This window comes from Spinacia oleracea, chromosome 4 (assembly GCF_020520425.1).
Source record: "Spinacia oleracea cultivar Varoflay chromosome 4, BTI_SOV_V1, whole genome shotgun sequence".
Lineage (NCBI taxonomy): Eukaryota > Viridiplantae > Streptophyta > Magnoliopsida > Caryophyllales > Amaranthaceae > Spinacia > Spinacia oleracea.
Genome location: NC_079490.1, coordinates 69,196,252 through 69,212,366, shown reverse-complemented (window position 1 = coordinate 69,212,366; position 16,115 = coordinate 69,196,252).

The window sequence follows — 16,115 nt, the reverse complement described above, 5'->3', positions numbered from 1 at the left end:
ATTTTTCTTGCCAATGGTATTGACACCTTAGGTTCACTTTGGGGTTGTGCGACTATGGGGGATGATTTCCAGAATGTGACTGTTTCCATTTTGCAAATACTATAGTATATTCTTTTATTGGTGAGAGAGTATTGAGGCCGTGGATTCTTAACACGGGATGACAATTACATATGGGTGCTTATTGATTTAAATGTTAGGAGGGGAGACTCAATATGGTTTAACCTTTTAACTCGCAGAACGACACCAAGCATTGGGACCGATTCTATGGGTAAGACAACTAAGACTTAGGATTTAGATTGTACTTTGGCATAGCCTAGTCTAGACTCGGATTTATTTATTTTCTATTTGAACATTTATTTTTTCTTGAAGACTTTATTCGAACATTATTTTTTGAATACTTCGCCCATGTGACATTCATAATTATTAGCATGTTCGGTTTTTAGTGCCGAGCATTGTCGTCGTAAGAGGCCTAACAACGACGCAAAGAGTTATTAATTTTTTACGAGTCGCTTTTGAAATCGAGTGCTTTTCTTACGCCCTCGTAGCAATTTTTTCGAAAAGTCTCTTTTTTTTCTACGTATATATTTTTTATGCGCGGGCACCGAGGCTGCTGTTCCTGACCAAAAGGCCAGGCAGCAACTTCGGCGCCCAGAAGTGGGCGTGAGAAATTTTGGCGCCCAGCCAGGGGCGCTGAAAATGCGTCCCTGACTGGTACTCGTTTTCAGTTTTCGTCTACTTTTGTTTTTGCGACTTAAATTTTGCGAGCTTTCCTTATAACGTCCTTTACGCGTTGTGCAGCGTTTGTGGGATTCATTACGGCCATCCCGAGCGTTGCTTATTTTTGTGGCGATCATTCGGGTTTGCGGAACACGTGTTTCGGTATAACTCTTTGGCAAATTAGTCTATGAATGTTTGGGCAGTTTTTAAGGTCATTGGTTTTCTAGGATAGTTTGTCACACACAATCACATATTTAGCTACACATAACTACATTACAAACATGGATTTGAAAATTAAATATGCCACGTAGTTTTATGATAGGCTTCTATGGGTAGTTTATTTGCGCCTGGCTTGGTACCGCTTCTATCGTAGATCCAACACATGCCCCGGTCGAGTTAGTGTCTTCAACAGACGAATTTCGCTCAAGAGGCCAACCCGCAAGTGCAAGCCAAGGGGGCATGCAGGCGAGAGGGACCTAATGGGCAAGCGATTGGGTTCGGGATAGGTGTACTACCTGCACAAGTACCGAGTGGGAAACATGCGCGGCGTATGCACCCCCCTATTGGCGAAAAAAGGTATCCTTAGTCCCAACTCCCGAGGGAGCCGAGATTCGTTATGATGTTCTGCCCGTTCACATTAATATGCTGATTTACAGGTCGTCCCAACTTGATGGGGAAATAAACGCGGGGTAGGATCGTTTCACCCTTCGGCTATTTTGATTACCTACAAGCACGAGTATTTCCTTCACTATCCCCAGCGGAGTCGCCACTGTGAGGGGGTCGAAAAAGCGCGAGGCTAATGCGTGACCTTGTCCCTCGTGGGTCTGACGATTATTTTTATTCAATCAAGTGTAATTGGATTTCCTGTGAGTATACACCCAATTGACTAGTAATATAGGAGTCGCCATTCAGTTTTTAACGACAATGAGAAAAACTGACAAAACCCGGTTATCGTGACATAAAGGGAGTGCAATTATGTTTGACCACGACGGCCGTAGGTTCCCTTGTGATCCCTGGTGTGGGGATCTCTCAATATACACCCGCAAGGTAGAGATTGAGGGTTCGGGGGACTGTAACTACCGAGAGGAGTAATTCGCTCGTCGATAACTCCAGAGGCAGGATATCCTTACTAGCTCAGCATAAATAATTGAAGGGACATGCGTTAACTATTAAACTAATCTGAATTGATTTTAGCAATATGCAACATATAATACTAATTCGATCGTGATTATCTGATTTAAATAGCATTAAGGGACCTAGCATGATAATCCGATTTCCCAAAAATATTATATTTGTTAGGCGTGATAGAACAATCATATTAGGTTAGTTTAACAGTTCATAAAAAGGGCGAGGCTTAGGCTAAGGGGTTTAGAGTCAATACTCATAATATATTATGTGTTGTTGTGTGTTGTTTCACGTCGAAACTAGAGGCCTATTTATAGGGAAGAGTTCGTGAAAAGATAGAATTGCAGAGTTCTAATCCACAAAGAATTAGGAAAAGAGACGTACCCAGGTATTTTCAGCGCCCAGAGCCAGGCGTTGAAAATAGGGTCTGGGCAGTTTTGTTTAGTCAGATTCGGATTCCTAAAATCCGTAGAGTTTGAGATTAATTCGAGTCTTTTAGCGCGTATCAATTTTGTGACGGAATGCGTCTGGGTCCGTTACGAACTCTAGGCTCGTTAGGATTTTAATTAATACGTAACTCTTATTTCCGAATCCTATTAGGAATAGGATTCTCGCGGTTTTCTATCTCATTTAGGATTTATGTTGGAGTGCAACGCTTAATTCTGACAGGTTTCTATCTTTTATGATTTACCACTTTTAGACGCTACCTTTTACGGTAGTTACTATTTTTAGCAGGTTTCCATAAATAGCTGGTTTCGGGTGAAATGAAATGGGGAATCGAGATTCGTTTATTTTATAGGAGATGCGTTGTCAACTGGAGTTTTTATGCTTTCATCATCGAACCTTTCCCTTGCGGGAACGGGGACAAAAGTAGGTGTCTACAGTTAACTCCAAAGGGATCTTGCTTGATCCTTTGCTAGTGTTTATGCGTGTAGCATCAATTATTTAGCATATCTTTATTTCCTTGAATCAAGAACTAATCTTATAAACCTTTTCAAGTACCATAAGTTTTCCTTGATCTCAATCTAGTTGATCTTCACTTAGATCAATAGAGATTGGTATATGTTCGTCATGCCTAAAGCCATACGATACATTTTTGGCGATCCTCATATTATATCATACATGATAAATTCGTTTGCAGAATAATTCTCAATTGAATTCTATTCATGTAACTTTAGCTCATCTAGTTTCAGTAGATACTGAATCCAGCTAAATTCTTCGACATATAATATAGGTGAAGAATCTCATTAGGTGCTTTGATGTTTACCTTAGTAAATGCTTATACATAGTTCAAACATTCATTACTTAGATTTATTCACATGGGTTCAATATCTCCAATGGAGTCTTTCATGTTTGATTTAGTAAATGCCATTACTTAATCCAAAACAATATTCTAAGATCTTTTGAATATTGATCTTAATACCCAGTATGTACTAAGTTTCGCCTTGGTCCATCATTGATGAATAATTTCAAATCTAAGTCATTAGCATTTGAATGTTATTTCACAATAGAGAGATATGTGTGTGATACACATAGGACCAATTAAATTTTACGTACTCCCACTAAAATTCTTATATATCTATAAGAATCACGTACATTTATGAAACTAAAATACTTATTAGCTTCACTAAAATACAGTTCCAATTCCCAATTGCTTCCTTAAATCTGTAATTAGATTTCATAAGCTAGCTTTCCTTTTCAAGTATTTATTTGGATCCAAAAATCCTATGACATGCCATGTACATAGTTTATTCCAACATTTGATTGAGGAATACGTTTTGTCATCCAATTGCTATATGTACCAATATGCAATCATTGCTTGAATTATAGACTTGAGCATTACGATTATACATGAGGTTTCAACACAATCACGCCGTGAATTTGCTTGTAACCTTTAGCAACTAATCTAGCTTTGTGTTGTGAACAAAATTCCATGTTTGATGGTTTTTATCCTTAAAACCAATTTGCAAGCAATAGATGTAAACTGTTGTGGGCAAAATTACCATGCCTTCGTGTACCAATGAGGATGCGACACATGGCACGTATTACGCCCCCTAAGCAGAAACCATACGAAGACTAGACCACAGCATGGGTATCAATCTACGTATTTACAATGTATATGTATTTGTATTTAAGAATGTATAAATGTATGTAATGTACCTATACCTGAAAAGGGGCCTAGGTAGTAGGTATTCCAAGTGGTATGAATTAGCACAATAGGCCCAAAAAGCCCACTATTGCCAAAAGGGCCAGGGAATTGTAAGGAGAAAGGACACATGTCCTCCTCCCATACCCTAGCCAATCATGTAAAGGGAATATTAGGTCATTCCCACAAAAACCTAGTACTATAAATAGTCCCACTTCCCTAGAAAAAGGGGACACAATCAATACATTCAAGAGCAATTGCTGCTCTGCCTTCTCTCTACTTTCTCTCTCTATAAAAATACAATCTTGTGAAATCCTTAAAAGTTACCGGAAAACCTCCAAGGTATCTCACCGGAAAAACCCCACAACATTTGGCGCCGTCTGTGGGGAGGTACGGTAACATGGAAGATCAACGACAGGACAACGATACTGGGCGGCCTACGCGAGTAGAGCGGCCACCCCTCGAAAGAGAAATGCCGACTGAACATCATACGCCGGCCACGAGAATCACTGGAGATGCCGCGCGTATATTTGCGGCCGGGCACACCCCTCGTCACGCTGCCGAGGTAGAGGTGCCCAGCGAGGAGGACGACCAGGCCAATCGCACCCCTCCTGGAGGACACCTGGATCCTCGGGCGGATACGGTAATAGAGGAGAACCCGGATATGCCTGTCTCTGTGGGTGCTCTTCGGGCTATTTTGGCTGAGTTCCAAGCTGATGTGGGAAAGACAGTTAATGCTGAGGTACAGAAGAGTATGCTGATCTACACCACTGTTGTGGTTGCAAATCATGAGGGGCCGACAAGCAATAGGCCAACACTTTCTTTGCGCCCCCCAAACGTCTGGACCAGGCTGACATGCGAGGACCTGAGGAGATAGCCGCCAGCAAGTCAGCCCAATCAGGCAATGTCTTACCTACCACGCCGACTGCCACGGCGGCTGATCGGAGAAACGTCCCGAGGACGTGAGCAACCACGCGCAGAGCAATTGCCTGACTCTGAGTCTGAACTTTCTGACACTGGGTCAACCCCCGTCATGCCGAATAGACCTCTCCCTCATCCAACTTATACGCATCTGAGCCAGGCGCGCCCAGGGGTCACCCGTCCAACCCGTCAAACCTCGCGGACGCGAGTCTTCCCAGCGGGCACCCTACTCAAGGCGTCAAGATCCTGTGTATCACATTCAGGAGGGGGTGTCCAACATGGCCCTGGGACACACCACCCCTTTTGCAGACTCCATCATGAGAGCCCCGAGGGAACCCAAAGTCAAGCCGCCCAACATTGATGCTTACGATGGGACCACAGATCCAGACATGCACCTCTTGGTCTACCGGCATCACATGTATGTCCAAGGAACAACTGACTCAACCTGGTGTAAGTATTTTCCGGGCACACTCAAAGGAGTAGCATCTAAGTGGTTCGAGAGACTTCCAGCCGGAACTATTCGCTCTTTTTCGGAGCTCGAGCTATTGTTCTCTACTCGGTTCATGGCTCACAAGGAAGAAAAGAAGACGAGCATGCATCTGAGTAGGATTCAGCAAGGGAAAGACGAGTCTCTGAGGAGCTATGTGAAGAGATTCAATCTAGAGGCAGGGCAAATTCCGGATTTGCCAGATGGTGTTGCATTCGATAACTTCATTCGAGGGCTTAAAAAGGGCTCTTTCAAGTTTGATCTGGTTAAGAAAAGCGTCCGAACAATGCCAGAAGTGCTGGATGAGGCCGAGGCCTTCATCCATGCAACAGAGATTTGCAGCGTCCCAAAAGATCCCAGAGGAAGTGATACCGCCGAGCCGGCGGCAAAAAAGGAGAAATTCGAAAAGAAGAGCCGGCCTAACGGGACGTGGGCTATTGCAAAAGAGTCAGACAGGGCTCCCGGGGCGGCAGGCCAGAAACGGTCCAGAACTTATGATCGGGAGCGATTTGAGTATAACACAGACATGTACACAATTCTGATGGACGTCGGGTCCAAATATGACATTGATCGTCCATTTCCCATGAAGTCGCCACCAGAAAGTAGGGACCCCAAACTGTACTGTCACTTTCACAGTGACATTGGGCATGACACCAAAGAATGTAAGAGCTTGAAAAGGGCATTGGACGGCCTAGCCGCCAAGGGATTCTTAAAGAGTTATATCAGCAGGAACACGGGAGGTTCTTGCAAACCCTTCTACAAGAAAAACAAATCCCCTCCCTCGGAGGAAGATGGGAATCGTACCGACCCAGACTGCGTAGCAGTCATCTCCGGAGGATTGGCCGCCGGCGGGCCGACCATGAGGGGCCAGAAGGATTATGCCAGGCGATTGGGGCAAGTGATGCTGTCCGGCAAGGCCACAGTTGACCCGTTTCCAAAAGTTGAAATCGGCGAGGCCGACCGTGGGAAAATCTCCACCCCGCATGACGATCCTTTGGTAATTGAGTTAAAAGTTGCTAATCTGAGGGTTAGGCGTATTTTGGTTGATATAGGAAGTCCGTCGGACATAATTAGTCTAGAGTGCTTGAATCGGCTGCAACATGATTCCTCAAAGATTGAGAAAATCCACTATCCCATTATAGGCTTCGGAGGTAGTATCATCCACCCAGTCGGCATAATTGCCCTTCCTCTGAGGATGGGAAATAAAAAGGAATCTCGACAAATGGACGTCCGTTTTCTCATAGTGAAAGACCTGACGGCATATAACATCATCTTGGGGCGTCCCACCTTGAATAGGGCAAAGGCTGTCATTGTGACTCATCTGATGCTTCTTAAGTTCATTTGTGATGATGGGAGTGTCAGCACTATACATGGTGACCAGCAACAAGCTAGAGATTGCTACTTAACCACCTTGAGTCCAGAAGCATGGGGGACGGGTGAAGAGAAAGGGACATCGGGAAACAAACGGAAATGTGGCGACACACAACCCAAGATCGTCAAAGAAACATTAACTATCTCAGCAGGGCACATGGAAGAGAGACGCCCAGAGCCTGTTGGGGCTCATTTCAATGTGGTATTAAACACAGATAAACCTGACAGAGTAGTGCCCATCGGGATTTCTCCTGACGACCCGCTGGCGGCAGAGTTGGTCCAACTTTTGAGAGAATTTGAAGATATCTTTGCTTTCACAGTGGACGAAATGCCGGGTATTGATCCTGCTGTGGCCGTCCATAAGCTGAATGTGGACCCAAACTTCAAACCGGTTCGTCAGAAGAAAAGGAACCATGGGGAGGATAGAAATCAGGCGGCAGCCGCGGAAATACAAAAGTTGATGGAGGCAGGGTTCGTCAGGCCTAGTCAGTACCCTGACTGGGTTGCTAACGTGGTCCTCGTCAAAAAACCTAATGGTACTTGGAGAATGTGTGTTGACTACACCAACCTCAATAAGGCATGCATGTCCCAAGGACAGTTCCCCATTGCCCAAGATTGACCGGCTCGTCGACTCTACAGCAGGGCATGCTATGATGAGCTTTATGGATGCATACTCAGGGTTTCATCAGATTCCGTTGTGGCCTGACGACCAGGAAAAAACGTCATTTGTTACTGAACAAGGCCTTTACTGCTACAAAGTGATGCCGTTTGGGTTAAAGAATGCACCGGCCACCTTTCAGCGTCTTATTAACACTGTGTTCATTAAGCAGCTCGGCAGAAACATTGAAGCTTATATTGATGATATGATCGTAAAAAGTAAGTTGAGGGCGGCGCACATAACTGATCTCAGGGAGACATTTGAGACTATTCGAGCTTACAACATGATGCTGAATCCTAAGAAGTGTGTGTTCGGGGTGACGGCAGGCAAATTTTTAGGTTTCTTGATTGATGAAAGAGGAATTGAAGCCAACCCAGACAAAATCCAGGCAGTGATTGATATGAGCTCACCAAAGACAGTGAAGGAGGTCCAGCGGCTCACAGGTTGCTTGGCCGCCCTGGGCAGATTCCTTTCCAGGGCTGGAGACAAGTGCCACTACTTTTTTAGGGCAATCAGAAAGAAGGCCAAGTTTGAATGGTCGGACGAAGCCGAGGCGGCATTGGTCAGATTAAAGGAGCACTTGCATACCTTGCCTCGTCTTGTTAGTCCCTTGCTAGGAGAGACTTTGTACATGTATCTCGCCGTGTCCGAGCACTCATTGAGTGCCGTTCTACTGACAGAGAGGGAGGGAATACAGATGCCGGTATACTTTGTCAGTCATGTTCTTCAAAATGCTGAAGTTAGATACCCTACAGTGGAAAAGTTTGGCTTAGCTCTGTTCATGGCCAGCAAAAAGCTCCGTCCTTATTTCTTAGCTCACAAAATAGTTGTCTACACAGATCAACCGCTCAAACTGCCATTTACAAAGCTGGAGGCGTCAGGACGAATGCTGAATTGGGCAATAGAGCTGAACGCCTTTGATATCACCTATGAGCCGAGGAAAGCTGTCAAGGGGCAGGCATGTGCCGACTTTATTGTTGAAATGACGAGGCCAGACTTTGCCAATAATACAAACACGGTGTGGACAGTGTATGTAGACGGTTCATCCACACAGAATGGATGTGGAGCTGGGATAATCTGTCACTCCCCAGAAGGAGATACTTTTGAGTATGCTATGCGATTTAACTTCCAGGCGTCAAATAATGAAGCGGAATATGAAGCCCTACTTTGTGGCATTAAAATGTGTAAGGCGGCAGGCGCCGAGGAGATTGTAGCACTATCTGACTCCCAACTGATTGTGAGCCAAGTTAATGGGACCTACGAAGCTAGGGATCCGACTATGGTCAAATACATGCAGGCCGTCCATCAGGAAGTAGAGCCACTGAAAAGTTTTGAAGTAAGGCAAGTCCCTCGCTCGGAAAATAACCAAGCTGATGCCCTGTCAAAATTGGCAAGTTCCGCGTCTTGTGATACCCCTCGGCACGTGTTTTGGGAGGTAAAAGAGCACAAAAGTGTTGAGCAAATGGAGGTGGAAACTCTTGACAGGACGTCCACATGGATGGATGACATAGTAAACTTCAAAATGAATGGAGTCTTGCCCGAAGACTCAAGGGAAGCGGCAAAACTTCAGAAGAAAATCTCTTGGTTTGAAATGTGGAACGGCACCCTCTATAAAAAGGCCTACTCCCGTCCTTTGTTAAGATGTGTAACACCTGAGAAGGGGCAGGAAATTTTAGAAGACCTTCATCAGGGGTTGTGCAGCTCGCATATTGGTGGAAGGGCTTTGGCTGAAAAGGCACTTCGAACCGGCTATTACTGGCCAACTCTTAAGGAGGACGCAATTTCACTGGTCCAGAAGTGTGACAAATGCCAGCGTTTTTCTCACCTAATACACCGACCGGCACGAGTTCTGACGCCCATTACAAGCCCAATTCCATTTGCTAAGTGGGGGATGGATCTTCTAGGCCCATTTACGGCCGCACCAGGAGGAAGGCGTTATGTCATCGTTGCTGTAGATTACTTCACCAAATGGGTGAAATGTGTGAACCAACGTTGAGAGTCATGCTGTATGACGAAAATGCTAACTGGGAGACAATGAAAGCAGCCCTTGACTTCCTGCCCGAGGTTAGAGGAAATGCAGCGCTCAGACAACAGCTGTACAAGATAAGAATGGCAAGAGAATACAACAAGAAAGTCTAATAGAGTGCTCAAAGTGGGAGATTTTGTCCTCAGGAAAATGGAATCCACAGGACGAGCAAACGAACAGGGTAAGCTGACGCCCACTTGGGAGGCACCTTATGAGATCTATGATGAAGTTAGAGATGGAACCTACCGCATTCAAGACATGCAGGGCCGGCCTATTTTGCGCACTTGGAATGCCGACAATCTCAAGAGGTATTTCTTCTAAATATGTGCTAAGCTTTGTCTTACGTACCACGATCCATTGCCCAAGGGGCGGCCTCTAATGGTCATAGTAGGGTAGTAATTACTTTTGTAACCGGCTAAATTCGCCTTGCAAAGTTATAAATAATACTACTCTATTTGTCTCGTAATATTTATTGCTCGCACAATGAATATAAAAATGTACACTCCAATGCATAACCAAAGCCTAATTGTATGACGGCCTGAGAAGTGGCCCAGATTAGCAAAAACTCTCAGCAAGACTAATTGTTTGAAGCCTAAGAAGTGGCCCAGATTAGCACCAAGTTGTAGGCTGATCACCTATCCAACTCCCTTCCCAGTATAGCAAGCCGCTGGCCAACCAGTACGGCATAGTAAGTGCCAGCGGCACAAATAAACTTAAATCATAAGTTATTTGTTCAAAAAGTTCAGCGGCATGAACAACTTTGAAACATAGGTTGTTTGCTCAATAGCTCAGCGGCACAAATAACCTTAAATCATAGGTTGTTCGTTCAAAAGCTCAGCGGCATGAACAACTTTGAAACATAGGTTGTTTGCTCAAAACCTCAGCGGCACGAATAACTTTGAAACGAAGGTTGTTTCCTCAAATGTGCGGCGGCACGAACATTTGGTCGTTCAGTCCATTTGACGAGCATGTCTAGCGCCAATCATACCTATTGATTGACTTGCGTCAATCAATATCGGTATAGACACGCTCGCCAAGGAAAGAGACGACCACAGTAGTGCCTAGCGCATGCTCAGTTGCCTGCGGCACCAATAACTTTGAAACAAAGGTTGTTTGCTCAAAAGTGTGGCGGCACGAACATTTGGCCGTCCAGTCCATTTGACGAGCATGTCTAGCGGCAATCATACCTATTGATTGACTTGCGTCAATCAATATCGGTATAGACACGCTCGCCAAGGAAAGAGACGACCACAGTAGTGCCTAGCGCATGCTCAGTTGCCTGCGGCACCAACGTGCTTAGTGTATACTCAGTTGCACCTTGGCTACCATACCTATTGATTAAGACTATTGATTAAGGAATAATCAAATTACGAAGAGCAAATAAATGCGAGATAAAAGAAGCAACAAAAATAACCTATTTACTTATAAAACAACGCCCGTAGAAAAGGCGTGTAAAAGTAGCCCAGAATTCAAAAACAAAAAAGAAAGGAATTGTTGTGTGCTCAGCAGGCACAATGGTACAGACGCCAGCAGCGCCAAAACTTAACAAAATAATTGTTTTTGCCCTTAGGCATGGGAACACTTGAATAAAATTTTGAAGAACTTGGAAGGAAGCAAATCAGGGAGCAGCCGCATCGTCCTCATCATCAGAAGGTACAAACTCAGGGGGCGGCTGACCGAGACGCTCAACAGCCAACACAGCGGCACTGTGTTCCAATCGCCGCTGGAACCACGCGAGATCATACTCTGGCATGTGGCTCTCCCAGGCGTGCTTCACAGCGTCCTTGGCCGCTTGCTCCCCCTGATCATAGGATTCCAGAAGACGCTCACGCAAGGTGCGAACTTGCGACCTGGCCGTCTCCAGCTCCCCCCGAAGATGCTCGGCTTCCTCAGCCGCCTCTTTGACCTGAGGATACTCCCGCAACTGGTCCTGAAGCGTCCGTATTTCCGCCGCCGCTGTCTTGGCTTCCTCGACCATTGTCACCATGTCTTTGTCCTGCGCCAAAATCTTCTTAAGCAGCTCGGCCTTGTCAGACCTCAATGAAGCTACCTCCTTTACTTGAAGGTCTATGGTCGTCTGCATCTGCAGGCGGACCTCTTCAATGGATTTGAATGCATAGTCGCCATGGTGGGTGGACTCAGCCACCTGAGCTTTGAGCTCCTCAGCAGTGCGCGTCTTCCAACTCTTGCAGAATTCCATGCGGCAGAACAACTGCAAAAGGAGCTACATGTTACTAAATGACTTGAAAAGAAAAAACAAGTACAAGAAAAGAAAAAACAAGTACAAGAAAAGAAAAACAAGTACAAGCAAAGTGGGAAATAGACTCACGTCGAGTAGGGTGGCCTGGATTGCACCAAATTGGGCGTCAGTCTTGCGGCCAGGAAGAGAAGCAACATACTCTACGGGGACGGCCTTAAATACCTTACGGCATATAGCCACCCTATCCTTTGACGAATAGTGAGGAGTTGCGGGTACGTTCTCGTCCTCTGCATCAGCTGCGTCCTTCCCTTTGTCTTTAGCTATAGGAAAAACAACGGCCTTAGGATGACGCGGAGAGTAAGAAGAACTGCCAGAGGAGGCTCGATACGTCTGAACGACGTTCGAATAATACTTACCGCCTGATGACCTAGCTCGGCAGGCCACCTCCGCAGGAATCTGGGAACGGACGTCGGTCGGAATTCCCGAAAGAGGGTCCTCCAACTCGTCAGGATGCCCACCAGACTTTGATTTGGACACCAAGTCCACAACCAGAGATGGCTTGTCCACGCCAATCTCATCGTCATCAGGGCGACCCCCCTCAGCAACCTTTGACTCGCCCTTCTTCACCAGACGGCGGGGTATAGGTTTGGGCTTTTTGAAGGTACTCGGAGTCTCCGAGCCAGCTGGCACGGCCCTTTTCTTCAATTGGGACAGAGTCGTCCCCTTTTTCTTCCCTGACGCCTTAGCCGCGTCCTTAGCTTGCTAAAAAGAAAAAGAGCGTAAAGGACAGTCAGATATTGGGCCTCGTGATGAATTACAAGTCATTCACTGAATAGTGGCTCGTCATCAATCACAAGTCACTCACAAGATAGTGGCTCGTCATTCAAAAGGACGCCCATCTCAAAAATGACGAGGCGTACCTTATCAATCACAAGTCACTCACAAGATAGTGGCTCGTCATTCAAAAGGACGCCCGTCTCAAAAATGACAAGGCGTACCCTTTCAATCACAAGTCACTCACAAGATAGTGGCTCGTCATTCAAAAGGACGCCCGTCTCAAAAATGACAAGGCGTACCCTTTCAATCACAAGTCACTCACAAGATAGTGGCTCGTCATTCAAAAGGACGCCCGCCCCAAAAATGACGAGGCGTACCCTTTCAATCACAAGTCACTCACAAGATAGTGGCTCGTCATTCAAAAGGACGCCCGTCTCAAAAATGACGAGGTGTACCCTTTCAATCACATGTCACTCACAAGATAGTGGCTCGTCATTAAAAAGGACGCCCGTCCCGAAAACGACGAGGCGTACCTTATCAATCACAAGTCACTCACTGAATAGTGACTCGTCATTAAAAAGGACGCCCGTCTCGAAAATGACGAGGCGTACCTTATCAAGTGCAAGTCACTCACAGAATAGTGGCTCGTCATTAAGAAGGACGCCCGTCTCGAAAATGACGAGGCGTACCTTACCAAGTGCAAGTCACTCACAGAATAGTGGCTCGTCATTAAAAAGGACGCCCGTCTCAAAAATGACAAGGCGTACCCTATCAATCACGAGTCACTTGCGGAAAAAAAAAATGGCTCGTCACCAAAGGGACGCCCGTCTTAAAAGGTGACGAGGCACACCTTGGCAATTGCAAGAAAAACACTAACTTAGGGGCCCTTCATTAAAAAGTGACGAGGCCTACCTTAGCAAACACGGGTCACACGCCAAGATAACGGCTCGTCACTAAAAAAGACGCCCACTGTAGACACTGGACGGGAAAAGCTTAACTTGCAAAGACTACAACCTAAGAGAATACTCACCTTCTCCTCCAACTCGGCCTTGGCCTTCTGCATCTTGGCCTCATAGATGTCGGCCATCCAATCGGTCATGTCGCCCTTCCCAATATCCGCCGCCGATAACTTGCTCATCCCTTCCGCTGTGAACAAAATAAATCCAAAATTAGAAAAAATGACGAGGGGATAACAAAAACAAGGAAGAAAGGCGAAAACTAACCTTGAAGGATCTGTGAAGTACTTGGTGAAGAACAGGTTGAGTTTGGTGAAGAACAGGTTGAGTTTGGTGAAGAACAGGTTGGGTCTCGCGGTGGCCGGAAATCGCCTGCTGGTGGTGGGAGTTCGCCGGAAATCGCCTGTGAATAGCTCTGTGAAAACGAAATGTAATAAATGAATTTCACCCCCCTCTATATATAGGGAGGGGCAAAATGGAGAAAGGTGACACGTGTCACCCCCTCAACGCCTGTCCCAAAGACGAAGATGCAAATCAAAGGTCAAGAAGCGATACCCGGAAAGTGTTTCCAGAAATGCCCTTCTTGAGGGGCAAATGTTGTGGGCAAAATTACCATGCCTTCGTGTACCAATGAGGATGCGACACATGACACGTATTACGCCCCCTAAGCAGAAACCATACGAAGACTAGACCACAGCATGGGTATCAATCTACGTATTTACAATGTATAAGTATTTGTATTTAAGAATGTATAAATGTATGTAATGTACCTATACCTGAAAAGGGGCCTAGGTAGTAGGTATTCCAAGTGGTATGAATTAGCACAATAGGCCCAAAAAGCCCACTATTGCCAAAAGGGCCAGGGAATTGTAAGGAGAAAGGACACATGTCCTCCTCCCATACCCTAGCCAATCATGTAAAGGGAATATTAGGTCATTCCCACAAAAACCTAGTACTATAAATAATCCCACTTCCCTAGAAAAAGGGGACACAATCAATACATTCAAGAGCAATTGCTGCTCTGCCTTCTCTCTACTTTCTCTCTCTATAAAAATACAATCTTGTGAAATCCTTAAAAGTTACCGGAAAACCTCCAAGGTATCTCACCGGAAAAACCCCACAACATAAACCATTCTTGCAAATCAACAAATTAAATTTCAATTTTTTCATCAAACATTAAGTATGTTTTATGGCCTCTAACCATTTAAAACATTTGAGTCTATATGTGGCCTCTAACCATTTTAGGGAATCTGGGTTTCGTCATAGCTTTCTTACAAGTCACAAACTCATTAATCTACATGATAATAGTTTGACTGCAAGTTGTAGGTTTCTTCACTATCTAATAGAAGAATCTCATAGTTTCAGTGACCTGAACTCTATGTTTCTTCACTATCTAATAGAAGAATCTCATTGTTTCAGTGACTTGAACTCCGTGCCTGCTTGGGTATAGAACATCAAACAATAGAATATCAACAGACACTTGAAAGTCTTTTGAACATTCTGTTCTCCTTGAAGCACTTGTAAAGTCTTCTAAGAGATGTCTATTCTTTAAAGCCACTTCTAAAGTCCTTAAAGAATAAGTGTTCGGATTTTCCGAAGAACTTCTAAAAGCCTCCGAAATGTCCGTTTATGTTTGTTGTTCGCCTCGAAGACTTTCGAGGTCTATTTTCTCCCACTTGTCATTTTGGAAACGAATCTCCAATAGGACACTATTTCGAGCAAACAAACATTATGTTCTCAAAATTCGTGGTAGAAACAATACCCTTGTGTCTTATCTGAATAAATCACAATGAAAAATATATCTAAACTTGGGCCTTAGTTTGTCGAATAACAAACACTAAGCTCTCACTGAGTTTAGGAACTCTTTAGATATATATTATGAAAAGATATTATGAAATTACTTTTCAATAGCTTTGGCGAATTTGGTTTAGTTTGGTGGTAGTTTAGCATTTTGTTTTAGAAATTATAGGAAAAGTCTTTATGATTCATCATTGATCAAATCAAGTATAATTGACTTTGATCATTCCAACTTAGATATGCCATTTCTTATGGAGCTGGATCGTGAAATTAAAACACACAATCATTGATGATCATTTTTGGTCTTAAAGTAATCATCGTCATGATCTAACCTAGATCTTTATGATTTCTTGCCATGTGGATTTTATACTTCTGAATCTTTGAACTAGCCAAACAAATTCAAACTTATATCACATTGAGTAAATAAACCAATATTCACTCAAAACCATTTTAAATAATAAAGTCATAAAATCTTTCTTTAGCTTTAAACTCTATTGTCTAGGCGTTCTAACAATAGTTCATATCTTTTGTTACTTTCAACAAGTAAGACTTGCTTTGTCTTGAATGATCTAGAAATCAATCAACTTTCAAAATTCCATCAAAATAGAGCTTTTGAATGTTAACTTGGTGACATGGTCTAAGCAACAATGCTAAAGTTTGTGGAACTCAAAGCATGAGATTTATTTGAACCTAGTAAAGTTCTTATTGTTAAAGAGTTGTTTGTTTTAATCAAGCACACATGAGTCAACCCGTAAATGACCATTTCATTCAAATAAACAAACAAACATTGTTTTTATTTTTCTTGAATGTGAGTCTTTATGTGTTTGAAGCACAAATTTAGGTATGATGATTATGGAACAAAATAGCCATTAAGTTCCAGCCTTGAAAGGACTTAAGACAAACTAGATCACTACTACAAAAATGGCCTAAGGAA